This window comes from Dipteris shenzhenensis, chromosome 8 (assembly GCF_047967505.1).
Source record: "Dipteris shenzhenensis isolate YYH24624 ecotype China chromosome 8, Dip_SZ_1.0, whole genome shotgun sequence".
NCBI classification, from domain to species: domain Eukaryota; kingdom Viridiplantae; phylum Streptophyta; class Polypodiopsida; order Gleicheniales; family Dipteridaceae; genus Dipteris; species Dipteris shenzhenensis.
The window spans coordinates 9,983,753-9,996,346 of record NC_141603.1 but is presented as its reverse complement, the minus strand read 5'-3'; the positions used below and the strand labels follow the sequence as shown (position 1 = coordinate 9,996,346).

At 42.8% G+C, this 12,594-nt stretch overlaps 1 pseudogene across 1 annotated transcript in view; it reads left to right on the top strand.

Annotated features, from left to right (window-relative positions):
• Window positions 1–11,417: 11,417 nt before the first annotated feature.
• Window positions 11,418–12,594, top strand: part of LOC147899082 (putative wall-associated receptor kinase-like 16 pseudogene) — a 2,644-nt pseudogene continuing 1,467 nt past the window's right edge. Inside the window, exons 1-3 of the transcript XR_015541422.1 lie at window positions 11,418–11,928; window positions 12,015–12,185; window positions 12,299–12,594. The exon at window positions 12,299–12,594 is cut by the window's right edge and continues 1,335 nt beyond it. The product of XR_015541422.1 is annotated as a putative wall-associated receptor kinase-like 16 pseudogene (transcript). The remainder of the gene's footprint in view (window positions 11,929–12,014; window positions 12,186–12,298) is intronic.

Sequence of the window (12,594 nt, the reverse complement as noted above, 5' to 3'; positions counted from 1 at the left end):
GTCTCGTCTCAAACGCAGTTCGAATGACCAAGAATCGTCCACTTTCGTGAGTAGCCCATAGCCATGCTAGAACCTCAACTGGCACCCTAGGAGTGTGTGCGGTGCGTACTGTGCATGCTAGTCTGCTTGGCCTCACTCCCCTTCACCTCTCGTTCTGTGCTCTCAAGCCCGCCCACGTTCCTTTGTGTGCATGTGCAATGCTCACGAGACCATCATGTCCAATTACAATGTTGGCTGAGGAGGGGCCAATAAAAGTTGGATGAGGGTAGTACTTCAATCATGCCAGAGTTCTCTAATCTTGGTTGTAATTGTATGCAACTTTGGCCAAGGTACCTTAATCAAGGCTTGCGGGCCCCTCTTGCATGCCAAATAACCCACCATATAGCTTCCTCAGCTTTCTAATAGCTTCCTCAACTTGAGTTTTTTAAAGCGTCTATACGGCTCTCCAAAAACATCCATACACACATCCGCCGCCGCGATGCTTGATATAAGCTAGAGTTCTACCTTTGTAGCTCCACACGGATTAAACTTTGCTCAAGATATGTGTAGTGTTGAGACTTTTGGGCCGCTTGCTAAATGCTAAACATCCCAGATTTTGTCGTCGCTATCTTTTGGAGCAAACACAGTGCTCTCTAAATGGTCCCAAAGTTGTGCTTGAACTAGGCCAGAGTTCTAGTTCTGCAGCCTTATGTGAATTCAACTATGGCCACGGTATCTTTAACCATGCTTCTGGGCCTATGTTGCTTGCAAAACATCTCAGCATTCATCTTGGGAGTACTCTAATGATGCCACCCCCCCTTGGCCCCTTAGCCGAATCCCAAGCGAGCTCGCATCCGCCTCATCATGGCCATGCCAAAAAACCAACATGAGCCACCCTCTTACATGCGGATCTCACATGCCGTGCCCGTCCATGAGAACCTCCTCAACTAGCTTGTACTCATTTGCATCTTTGGCCCATAACCTCTCACATGCTGTGCCCGTCAATAAGAACCTCCTCAACTAGCTTGTACGTGTCTGCAGCTTTGTCCAATGCACTCGTAGCCAGCTTCTCGACCACGAGTCTGCACTCCCGATACCCCCTTGTCTTTCTTCCCAAATTTGCTTTTACTAGCAGCCTTTCAGCCAAGCTGATGTGGTAGGATCAAAGAGCTGCTCGTGCTGTTCGCAATGGCATAGGTCTCACCTCAAACGGAGTCTAGACGACCAAGAATCATCCATTTTCATGAGCAGCCCATTGCCATGCTAGAACCTCAACAACTAGCACCCCAGGGGTGTGCGTGGTGCACGCTGTGCATGCTAGTCCTCTTGTGCATGTGAAATGTTCTGATTTACTCTACAATTGTATTCCTATTGGTTTGGTGGAGGCTTAAATAATAGTTATGTCAAGATGGAAAGTTCATCACATCTTTTTTCAATAATTGTAAAATGAATATGGTTGAAGAGACTGAAATCTTCTATTGTGACTCGTGGTAATATATCAACAATATATGTTGATTGACAGTGGTCGGTTTGTACTCATGGCATCTCGGGTTGGAAATACCAAAAGGAGGAGGCTCACATTGCGATCAGGTATGGTCATATTATTTTACGGTTATTAGTCACATTAGTAAATATATTTATATTTTTTTGTTAAAATGAAGATCTATTGATGCCAGATTCTATGAAGAAAGATTCAGAGACTTGTACATCAAAGATTCAAAATGCAGATGAACAAGCAGATGCCTCTGCTTACCATGCTTCTACTACAAAATTCTTCGGTAAACATTACATGGGAAGTCTCACAAGTTTAGATGTGGCAGGGTCTACATATGATCTCCTTATCAAGTTCTTTTAATTGTTTGTAGATGTTAAACATGAATTGGAGTTGGCTATTCGAAAGGACACATTAGTAGACAGAACCTGTTGGGATTGTGTTGCACCTGGGTGCTTGGGAGTCCCACACCAAGAGGGCAATGATCCACTCAATTCCATCATTAGTCACTTTAGGGTGACACACCAATTCGACCCTAGTGGTTATTTGAATTCTCCAAAATCCTTCAAGTACTTTGCATCTTTGATTTATTTGCGGCTTGAAGATTTTGATAGTATAGATCTTTGATTGATCGATATATGTCACTCTTCACTGGATATATAGAACTTCTAATCTTTATAGATATTATGTAATGTTACTATATGGAAAGTACCTAGTTGGTCTTATTACAATCTGAGAGTGCTCTCAACGGAAGCAAGAACGGAAGAAGGAGAGAGAGAGAGAGAGACAGAGAGCCACACAAGTTTGGTGGGTGCAGAACCACCCTAATCTTCTTTTTCATTCATTTATATATGTGTTTGAGTATTGTACATAACCGGGGTTAAGGCACAGTGACCTTTAACCCCCACAACCTCCCACTTAAAGGACAATGTGCCTTTAAGGGAGAACAACCAGTGGGCATACTATCCAATGCCCATCAATACACGACAATACTTAAACCGCTGACTAGGTAGACTCTTCGTCAGCATATCTGTAGGGTTATCATCTGTATGAACCTTGACAAGCTCTATGCGCTTGTCCTCAAGTACCTGATGAAATGGTACCTGACCTCAATGTGTTTGGTCTTTGCATGAAAGACCGGATTTCGTGCTAGCTGAATAGCACTCATGGAATCACTATGCAATGTCGGTACATCTGTATGAATCCCCAAATCTCCCACTAGCCGATCAAGCCATATAGCCTCCTTGCAACCCTCTGTGGCTGCAACATACTCAGCCTCTGTGGTAGACAAAGCCACGCACTTCTGTGCACGAGACATCCATGACACTGCACCACCTGCAAAGGTGAACACATAACCAGAAGTGGATCTCCTACTATCCACATGCCCTGCATAGTCTGAATCTGTGTACCCAAGTACACGCATGTCTCCTTTACCAAAGCAGATGCACATCTCCTTGGTACCCTTCATGTACCTCATGATGCACTTAACTGCCTCCCAATGCCTCTTTCCTGGATTAGCCGTATAGCGGCTAACAACTCCCACTGCAAATGCAATGTCTGGTCTAGTAGCTATCATAGCATACATAAGACTCCCAACCGCTGATGCATAAGGAACCTTGGCCATCATGGCCCTCTCCTCATCTGATTTGGTACTATCTGTATGACTCAGTTTCACATATGGAGGCAATGGAGTACTCACTGCCTTCCCCCCCTCCATATTGAAACGCTGCAATACTTTTGTAACATACTCTTTTTGTGAAAGCCAAAGGAGTTTCCTACTCCGATCACGCGTGATGCGCATACCAAGAATATGACCTGCAAATCCCAAATCCTTCATATCAAAGGCCTCATGCAACTTGGCCTTTAATGCATCTAGCTCATAAGTATTCTTGCTAGCTAATAGCATATCATCCACATATAGTGCCAGGATTATCAGGCTACTATCCTTAGCCCTTTTAGTGTAGAGGCAGTGATCAATTTCACTCCTTCTAAAACCCTGGGACCGAATGAAAGCATCAAACTTCTGATACCATTCTCTAGGCGCTTGCTTAAGACCATAGAGACTCTTCTTCAGCTTGCAAACTAAATGCTCTTTGCCCTTTTCTTCAAAGCCTTCCGGCTGAACCATGTAAATTTCCTCATGCAAATCCCCATGCAAGAAAGCTGTCTTGACATCCATCTGCATAAGCTCCATATCCTCTATTGCCACTAGTCCAAGCATGCATCTAAGTGTGGTCATCTTCACAACCGGAGAGAATATCTCATCAAAGTCCACACCCTTTTCTTGCTTGAACCCTTTAGCAACCAAACGGGCCTTGTACCTAGGCACATCATCACCTGTGACCTTCATTTTGTAGACCCATTCACATGGCAATGCTTTCTTTCCATGTGGCAAAGAAACCAAGTCCCAAGTCTTATTCTTCATAAGTGAACTCATCTCTGATTGCATAGCATACTCCCACTTGCGTTGATCCTCACGCATCATAGCCTCTCTATAGCAAGAAGGCTCCCCGCAATCAGTAAGCATCACATAGTCTACCCCTGGAACAAACTTATCAGGTGGTCTAGACACTCTAGATGATCTTCTCAAGGGCATTTCAGCTTGCTGTCCCATTTGCATATCAGCCACATTTGGCTCATTATTTCCACCAATAGATGATTTATCATCTACCCTTGATTGTATACCTGTGGGAGTACTTGGTGGTACCATTTCTTGCACATTTGGTGCATGGACAGCTGCTGTCTATCAACATATGCAGGTGGATTCACATCCTGGAAAGTGATTCTCCTCATTTCCACATCCCTCATGGGTGCCTTATGCATCTTCTTCTCATTGAAGACCACATCATGGCTGTGTATGATCTTCTTTGCTTCTGGATCCCAGAGACGATAGCCCATCTCTCCACTTTCACCATAACCTAGAAAGATGCATTTCCTAGACTTAGGATCTAGCTTCTTTTGAAGCTCTTTTGGCACATGTGCATATGCCTCACACCCAAATATACGCAAATGAGAGTAAGAGGGCTTCTTGCCACTCCATGCCTCTTCAGGAATACCACCATCCAAACTCTTACTAGGTGATCTATTGATCACATGCACTGCAGTCTTCATTGCCTTAGCCCAAAAACCACCAGAAAGACTTGCATTGGAAAGCATGCATTGCAACCTTTCTTGAATGGTACGGTTCATCTTTTCTGCAACTGGATTTTGCTCTGGAGTATGAGGGGATGTGAGCTCCCTTTTAATCCCACGTATATCACAGAAATGCAAATATCTCTCTTCTGCCAGAACTCCAAAATCCCAACCGATGAGTGAGAAATGGGAGTCAATACTTATCCACTGCCATGTGGCATAAATCTAAGGTTTCAAAACCTTAGAATGAAAAATGCATAATAGAGAGATGAAAGCGAATACACAGAGATCTATAACTCTGAAAATCCTCCACTGAATCGCGCAAGAACTGATAGGTAGGGGTTTTTGGGCGTCCGGAACGCAATGGGATAGACGGTTTTAGAAACCGTGGTCTCAATCACTGGGTCCAACACACGGACTGAAAAACGTTTTTGGAAATAGAGCTGTTTGTTATAGCTGTCTAGATCCCTTCCGACTGTTATGTCTGTAGTCAGTTATATCTTTTAGTAATAGCCCTTATTACAAAACATCATACTATTGCATTAGCCCACTACTTATTATCAGTTACAGATAGTGGTATCCACTACATGCTTAGTGACCGCCTTGTGCCATGGGACTGACTTATCCTAACCTATGCTAACCCTGGGTTATTGGCCACGTAGGTGGAGACTAAGTCTTCAACACCTGGCACTTCTAGTGGAGAGAACTTTTTCTCACAAAGTTGGAGACTCGAACCCTTTACTGGAAATAATCCTTTAGATCAAGCTTGAAATTGTGTGTCACTGCCAGGTCAATTTTTGTACTTTGACTGACAATAGGGTCAGCTGGTCCTCCTCTGTGTCACGTTGCTCTACATCTCATGTATATTCTGTTCTTTATTTTTACGTGGGCATACTGATTAAGCTCTTTTGCATGCATTGTAGGAGTTTTCGACGTGTCAGCAGGTTCTTCTCCTAGTATAGAAAAATTTTGCTCAAATGTCATTTGTCTTTGAGTTCTTGCCTTCACTCTTACCGTGAGATCCTTTAGCTCATGTGCCATAGCCTCATATGCATAAGCAGCTGAAGCAAATGCTTGCTATGTGAAACCAAAAGGTAATTCTTTTCACACAAATTCACCACTTAATCAATTGGAGAAGAAGAACACAATCACACTATGAGAGAGACAGCAGGATGGGTACAATCTCCCCCCCTAGATGAGTGGCTCACGCTTCCTCATCTAGAGTATTTATGATATTCCATAAAAGTAGCAAGGAGCCAAAATTATCCCTCTCATCCAAAAATGAGGGATTTGCTTTACATAGCCATCTTAGGGCCCAAAATGAATTATGTCCACAACAAAATATATTGCTCAAACTTGCAATAATAAAACAAATACAAAATTGGCCCATGGCTATATATAATGCGCTGTGCGACACCTCAATCGGTACCCTCGCACTAACTCCAATTCTCGCTATGAGTTCCATCACTTGTACTCAAGCCACCAATTACATTAGTTATTAACAATCGATTGAACGAATTACCGAATCAACCGATCCCAACATAACCGTGCCCAAAGCACAATAATCAAGCACAACACCAATAACACTAGCGACATCAATATTAACATGGAATCACCCACAATACTGACCATCTAGCGTGGCAATACACAAGCTAGTCAGGCATCCCCAACTAACCACACAAAGTATCCACTACAACCCGGTGCGCTCCTATGGAGTACTTTGCCATAGTCACACATGACTAAAATAATAATATCCAAAGCAAGATAAATCAAAAAATATAATTTCCATAAATCCCTCTTGCTTAGATTGCAACTGACCTCAATTGCGTGTTTGATTATAGGAACTAAGGAGGTCTGGAAAAGTTCGAAAGAACCGCTCAGGCATCCACTGAGTATCATCTCTTGGATGGTTCTTAAATTTGAGCAAGTATTTAGTATAGACATTTCCTTTTCGGGTCGAGGTCTGTTGATGATCAACAATGCATTCGGGTTCTAGAATTTTTTCTTCATCAACAATCAATGGGGACTCTTCATAGATAGGATGAATAAGTAAAGGTCCTTTGAAGGGCTTTAAGAGGCTGATATGGAAAGCATTATGTATTTTCCAATTATCAAGTAATTCAAGCCTATAAGCTAGATCATTAATTTTCTGAATCACCTTGAATGGTCCATAAAAACGTGGTGACATCTTGATTACTGGCCATTTCTCAACACTCTTCAATCTTCTTTTCTCAATCCGAAGAAGTACATAATCGCCTTCTTTAAAAAGTATGTGTTTCTGTTTCTTATTAGCTTGTTTTGTGTACTTCTCTTGAGCGATTGCAATGGCTTCTCGAACCTCCTTGAGAATATTTTGATCATGGGTAAATGCATCTGCTGCTTCCACTCTAGGGGTAATTTCTTTCTTTCTTTCTTTCTTTCCATTGGCTTGATGTGCACATTCTTGAATGCAAGATTTCTCTCCCCCACGAACTCTGTTTTTGCATACGTGTCCCGTAGTCCCCTTTAAGACTTCTCTCCCTATCAATTTCCACACGAGGGAGCTTCTCTTTAATTCCTTCACAAGAGCGTGACCAAAGCTCTAATACCATTGAAACCAAAAGGTAATTCTTTCACACAAATTCACCACTTAATCAATTGGAGAAGAAGAACACAATCACACTATGAGAGCGACAACAAGCTGGGTACAATCTCCCCCCCTAGATGAGTGGCTCACGCTTCCTCATCTAGAGTATTTATGATATTCCATAAAAGCACCAAGGAGCCAAAATTATCCCTCTCATCCAAAAATGAGGGATTTGCTTTACATAGCCATCTTAGGGCCCAAAATGAATTATGTCCACAACAAAATATATTGCTCAAACTTGCAATAATAAAACAAATACAAAATTGGCCCATGGCCATATATAATGCACTGTGCGACACCTCGATCGGTACCCTCGCACTAACTCCAATTCTCGCTATGAGTTCCATCACCTGTACTCAAGCCGCCAATTACATTAGTTATTAACAATCGATTGAACGAATCACCGAATCAACCGATCCCAACATAACCGTGCTCAAAGCACAATAATCAAGCACAACACCAATAACACTAGCGACATTAGTATTAACATGGAATCACCCACAATACCGACCATCTAGCATGGCAATACACAAGCTAATCAGGTGTCCCCAACTAACCACACAAAGTATCCACTAGGACCCCCGCCGCGTCCGGTGCGCTCCTATGGAGTACTTTGCCATAGTCACACTTGACTAAAATAATAATATCCAAAGCAAGATATATCAGAAAATATAATTTCCATAACAATATGGACATAAAGCAATTGTAAAAGCCTACTTTTAAGATTGGCCCATGCTTCTTGTGAAGTTCTGTTGAGCTGATTCTTCATTTCAGTAATATCTCTGCTGTTGTCATAAATACACTGTTTACTTATGCTGCCATTTCCCTGAGTTGTCCAAGGTTCAACATTTTCAAGCACACAGATGGGGTCTTTCAGGAGTGTATTCTCAATCTGTAATTCTCTCTTATCAGCGCCCATTTTGTCAAGCTGAATAAAAAGCTCATCCTTCATTTCTTGCAGCAATGCTTTGATAGTGGGCATGCATTCTTGTTGTACGAAAAGGGAGAATGCACAAACTAGAAAGGTGTTGCAAGAATGGCGAGAGAGCTTCAAGGCCAGGAAGGATGGGGTAGAGAGTAGCGGGGGCCGAGAAGACAACGAGGCAACTGCCAGGAAGGATGCAGAGAGTAGCCACAGTAGAGGAAGTTGCAGTAGCCACAGTGGAGCAATTTGTAGCAACCACGGTGAGGGTTGTTTTTTCAAAACACCATCGGAAGTCCAAAGAGTAAGCTACAAGACCCTGCAAGAAGATCAAGATAGATGTGTGCATGAGCTTGCCATGGCTTTTGATAGTTATGAAAAGTAGTCCATCATCTTGAGAGATTTCCAAACTAGAGTGGAAGTCTTGGAAATGGCCCATGAAGATATTTTGGAGCAATTTAAGCAGCTTCAACAGATGCAGTGGGATTCAGATGAAGCTGTTGCATAGAGTGAGCAAAAAGTGGAGGAGATGAAGGAGAACATCTGTAGCCTTAGGATGAGGGAGGAAGGAATCAAGAAGCAACTTCATCTGAATGTACAGAGCAAGACTGTGGTATTGGCGGCCGCTTAAATCGGTTGCCTGTCGTGTTATGCAGCAGGATCCGAAATGCATGGTCTGCCATACCCCCATCATAGATGACTGCTGTATCCAATGGCCTACGTGCTACCATGTTGTGCATGTTTTTTGCTTTGGGGTGTTTGTGCATACAAAATCGCTATGTAGAGAATGCCATTTGCCATTGCCTAGGTCATGGACAGATCAAATGTGCCTGCCTACTACAACTATCTACGACAAGAAAGTAGATGCTGCATCTCAATTTGCCATTTGGGCAAAAGATACAAAAGACAAGGAGCTCAAATTGAAGAAGGCCAAGACCAAGCATGATTGCGAGGAAAAGGAGCCTGAAGGGAGGAACCAGCCTCTTTTAGGAAAGGAGCAAGAAGGATCGAGCCTGCAACCAGGAAGCTCAAATCAAGGAAAGAGGAAGCGGCATGAAGGTAGGGGCCGGGCCCCTGCAGGAAGGAACCAGCCCCATTCTGGAAAGGAGCAAGGAGGGCCGAGCCTGCAATCATGGAGCTCAACAAGGAGTCCTTGAGATGCAATCTGAAGTAAAGGAGTCTTTGAGATGTAATCTATGTAATCTGTGTGTAATCTATTGAATTGTTAATCTTCTCTAGAGTTTACTTGGGCAATGTTTTCTCAGCTATGTGACTAGATAGTGTCCTTTTATCCGCGCCAGCGCGGTGATAATAATGAGATGAAAGATTTTGATTTAACAAGTAATGTGAGACAAAAGATTTCGATTAGATCACTAACGTGAGACTGAAAGATTTTGATTAGTCAACTAATGTGAGACAAAAGATTTTGATTAATAGACAACTAATGTGAGACGAAAGATTTCAATTAGACAACTAACATGATATTGAAGAATCAGAAGGTCGGGCTTAATGAACTCAAAGATTTCAATTACCAAACTAACATGAGACACAAGATTGAGAAGGTCGGGCTCATGTGCACACAAAAAATAAAAACAAGCTCTCTTGCTCTAGCGTGAATGAATTCATGCATATTGAGAAAGGCAAAGACATCAAAAGTGTTGTCTCTTCAGAATTAGATGATTTCAATGCAATCATCTATAGAAGAGACATATTATCAGAAGTGGATGAGTTCAGTGGTTTTGTGAAGGAAAAAGACTTTAGAAGCAATGTCTTATCTGGAGTTGATGAATTCACACACATTGAGAAAGATAAACATATAATTGGTTTTGTCTTCTCAAACTTGGATGATTTCAATGCAATTAATCATAGAAGGGATATCTTGTTGGCTGTGGATGAGTTCATTGGTACCAATAAAGCAAAAGGTTTCAGAAGTGACGTCTCATCTAGAGTGGACATTGTCAAGGAGCACAAAGAGTTCGACGACATGGATATTGACTCAAATTTCTCTATGAACAAAGTGCTTCCAAAATAGTGAGAGAGATCAATGAGACAAGGACAACATAAACTCTCTTTTTCTATGTACCAAGTGCTTCTTTAGAGATCATACGTATTATGATTTATCAATGTATATGGGGACATACTCACTCAACTTTATTTTATTCCTATTTGTTTTACATGGGGACATACTCACTCAACTTTATTTTATTCCTATTTGTTTTACATGGGGACATACTCACTCAACTTTATTTTATTCCTATTTGTTTTGGGCCACGTAGGCTAACTAACTTATGTGTGTCCATGGATTAATTTATTTATTTTAACCTATGTCTAAGAGGAGTGTACATTATTCAAGAGGGTTGGATTCGAACCCACAATGTTGTATTTCCCACATGTGAGCCCTACCACTAAGCTATAGAGTGGAAGAGCATACTTAGTGCTAACTAAAATATTAGTTAGCCAAAGTTTATTCCTAGTTAGTTCTAAGTTTGATAAGATGTAAAGTTGCTACATTGGCAACGTAGGCCCTGGGCAGTTTGCTCTGTTCGTTGGGCCACTTTGTATTTCTGGTTTGGCTTTTGCCTGTATTTAATACAAGCCAACTCTTTTATTTTATATTATTTTAAACAAAAAGCATAAATGGTCACTTTTCCAACTTTCCCTTTACTAAATGCCTTCTTCTTTAAAGCCCCTTTCAAATGGTACATATCCCCCTTTCCCTTCAGCTTTGAAGGTGTTCTTGGGTGAACATTGCAAGGACGTCCTTAAAGTGAACAAGAAGGAACTGTGGGCGGTAAGGACACAAAGAAAAAGATGACTTGGAAAGATGAGATGTGTGGTGGGTGCAAGTGAGGGCTCTCAAATCAAAACAAAACAAAACAAAACAAGAGGAACGTGAAAATTCTGCAATGGCAACCCAAACTCTGGTTGGCCTCCTCCTCCTCCTCCTCCTCCTCCTCCTCAATCTAATGGCTTCCCGTGGGGAGGCTGCTGCATGCAATTACAGCACCCAGACTTGTGGAAATATCTCCATCCCTTACCCTTTCGGAATGCATCCCAATTGTGGACTCCCAAATTATCGCATCACCTGCACTCACAATTCTAGCTTGGCTTCCGGCCTCCTCCCATTCCTGCACCTCAACGCTTCCATACAATTCCAGGTTCTCTCCATCTCCCCCGCCTCCCTCATCATCAACGCTTCCCACTTCAAAGCCACCTCCTGCAACCTTAGCCTCCCTAACTCCTACACCATTTCTGTCCCCGACGGCATGCCTTTCACATTTTCTTCCGACAACATCTTTGCCGTTGTCGGCTGCCAATCCAGAGGCACCTTAATCACCGTCGATGCCTCCGACTATCATGCAGGTTGCTCCAGTCCCTGTTTCAACGCCTACAACTACACTTTTTGCAACTTCTACCCCTGCTGCACTGTTGGGCTTCCTCCCGCCGGAACCAATTTCATCCAAATCACCGGAGCAGCAGGCATTTCATACGAAGACTTTCCAGTTAAATCATGCGGATTCACTATGGTACTCGATCCAACCACGTACATTCCTACATCTTTTGGACAAATCACTGCTGGACGTTATGGCATGAAGCTCTCCTGGGGTATTCCCTTCCCAAATAATACCCCGACTTGTTCCACCGTCGACGCGACGACTGGATACGCGTGTTCGGAAAATTCCGAGTGCGTGGTTGCAGGCGAGAATATACGTTACGCTTGTAGCTGCTTGACCGGTTACCGTGGAGATGGTTACAAAAACGGAAGCGGATGTGAAGGTATCATGAGTTGTTAATGTGTTCTCGATACGTCCTCATCGCTGACCATTTTGTAAGCACTAAAGAAAACGTAACCGTATATGTAGATATCGACGAGTGTGCCGAATCCAGCTTGAATAATTGCACGGGACCTCAACACTACGGCATATGCACCAATCTTCCGGGAAGTTATCGTTGCAGCTGCCGCCATGGTGCGGAAGGAAATGGGATCGCTCAATCTAGCAACGGAACCGGTTGCACGATTACTGTCATCACTGGTTGGCTCTTCTCTCGGCCAAATCGACATTAAAATTTTACAGATTTGCATGCTGCAACGCCATATGAATGTTGTTCGCCTGCCTCACTTTCGTTGTTTTGATTTTTGGTTCAGATACAGTTTTGTCGACTGCTGCTGCTATAGTCTTTATAGGCCTCCTAGTAAGGTGGATTTATAACTCGAGAGCTTCTAGAGTGAAGAAGGCAATGTATTTCGAGAGGAATGGGGGCATTCGACTCCAGGAATACATCTCTGTAACAAGCGGAAGAGAGGCACCCAGGCTGTTTTCGGAGGCTGAGCTCCAGAAAGCCACTCAAAACTTTGCACGGCACCTTGAACTCGGACGTGGAGGCTACGGCACCGTGTACAAGGGAGTCCTTGCAGATCTTACTGCTGTGGCGATTAAAAAA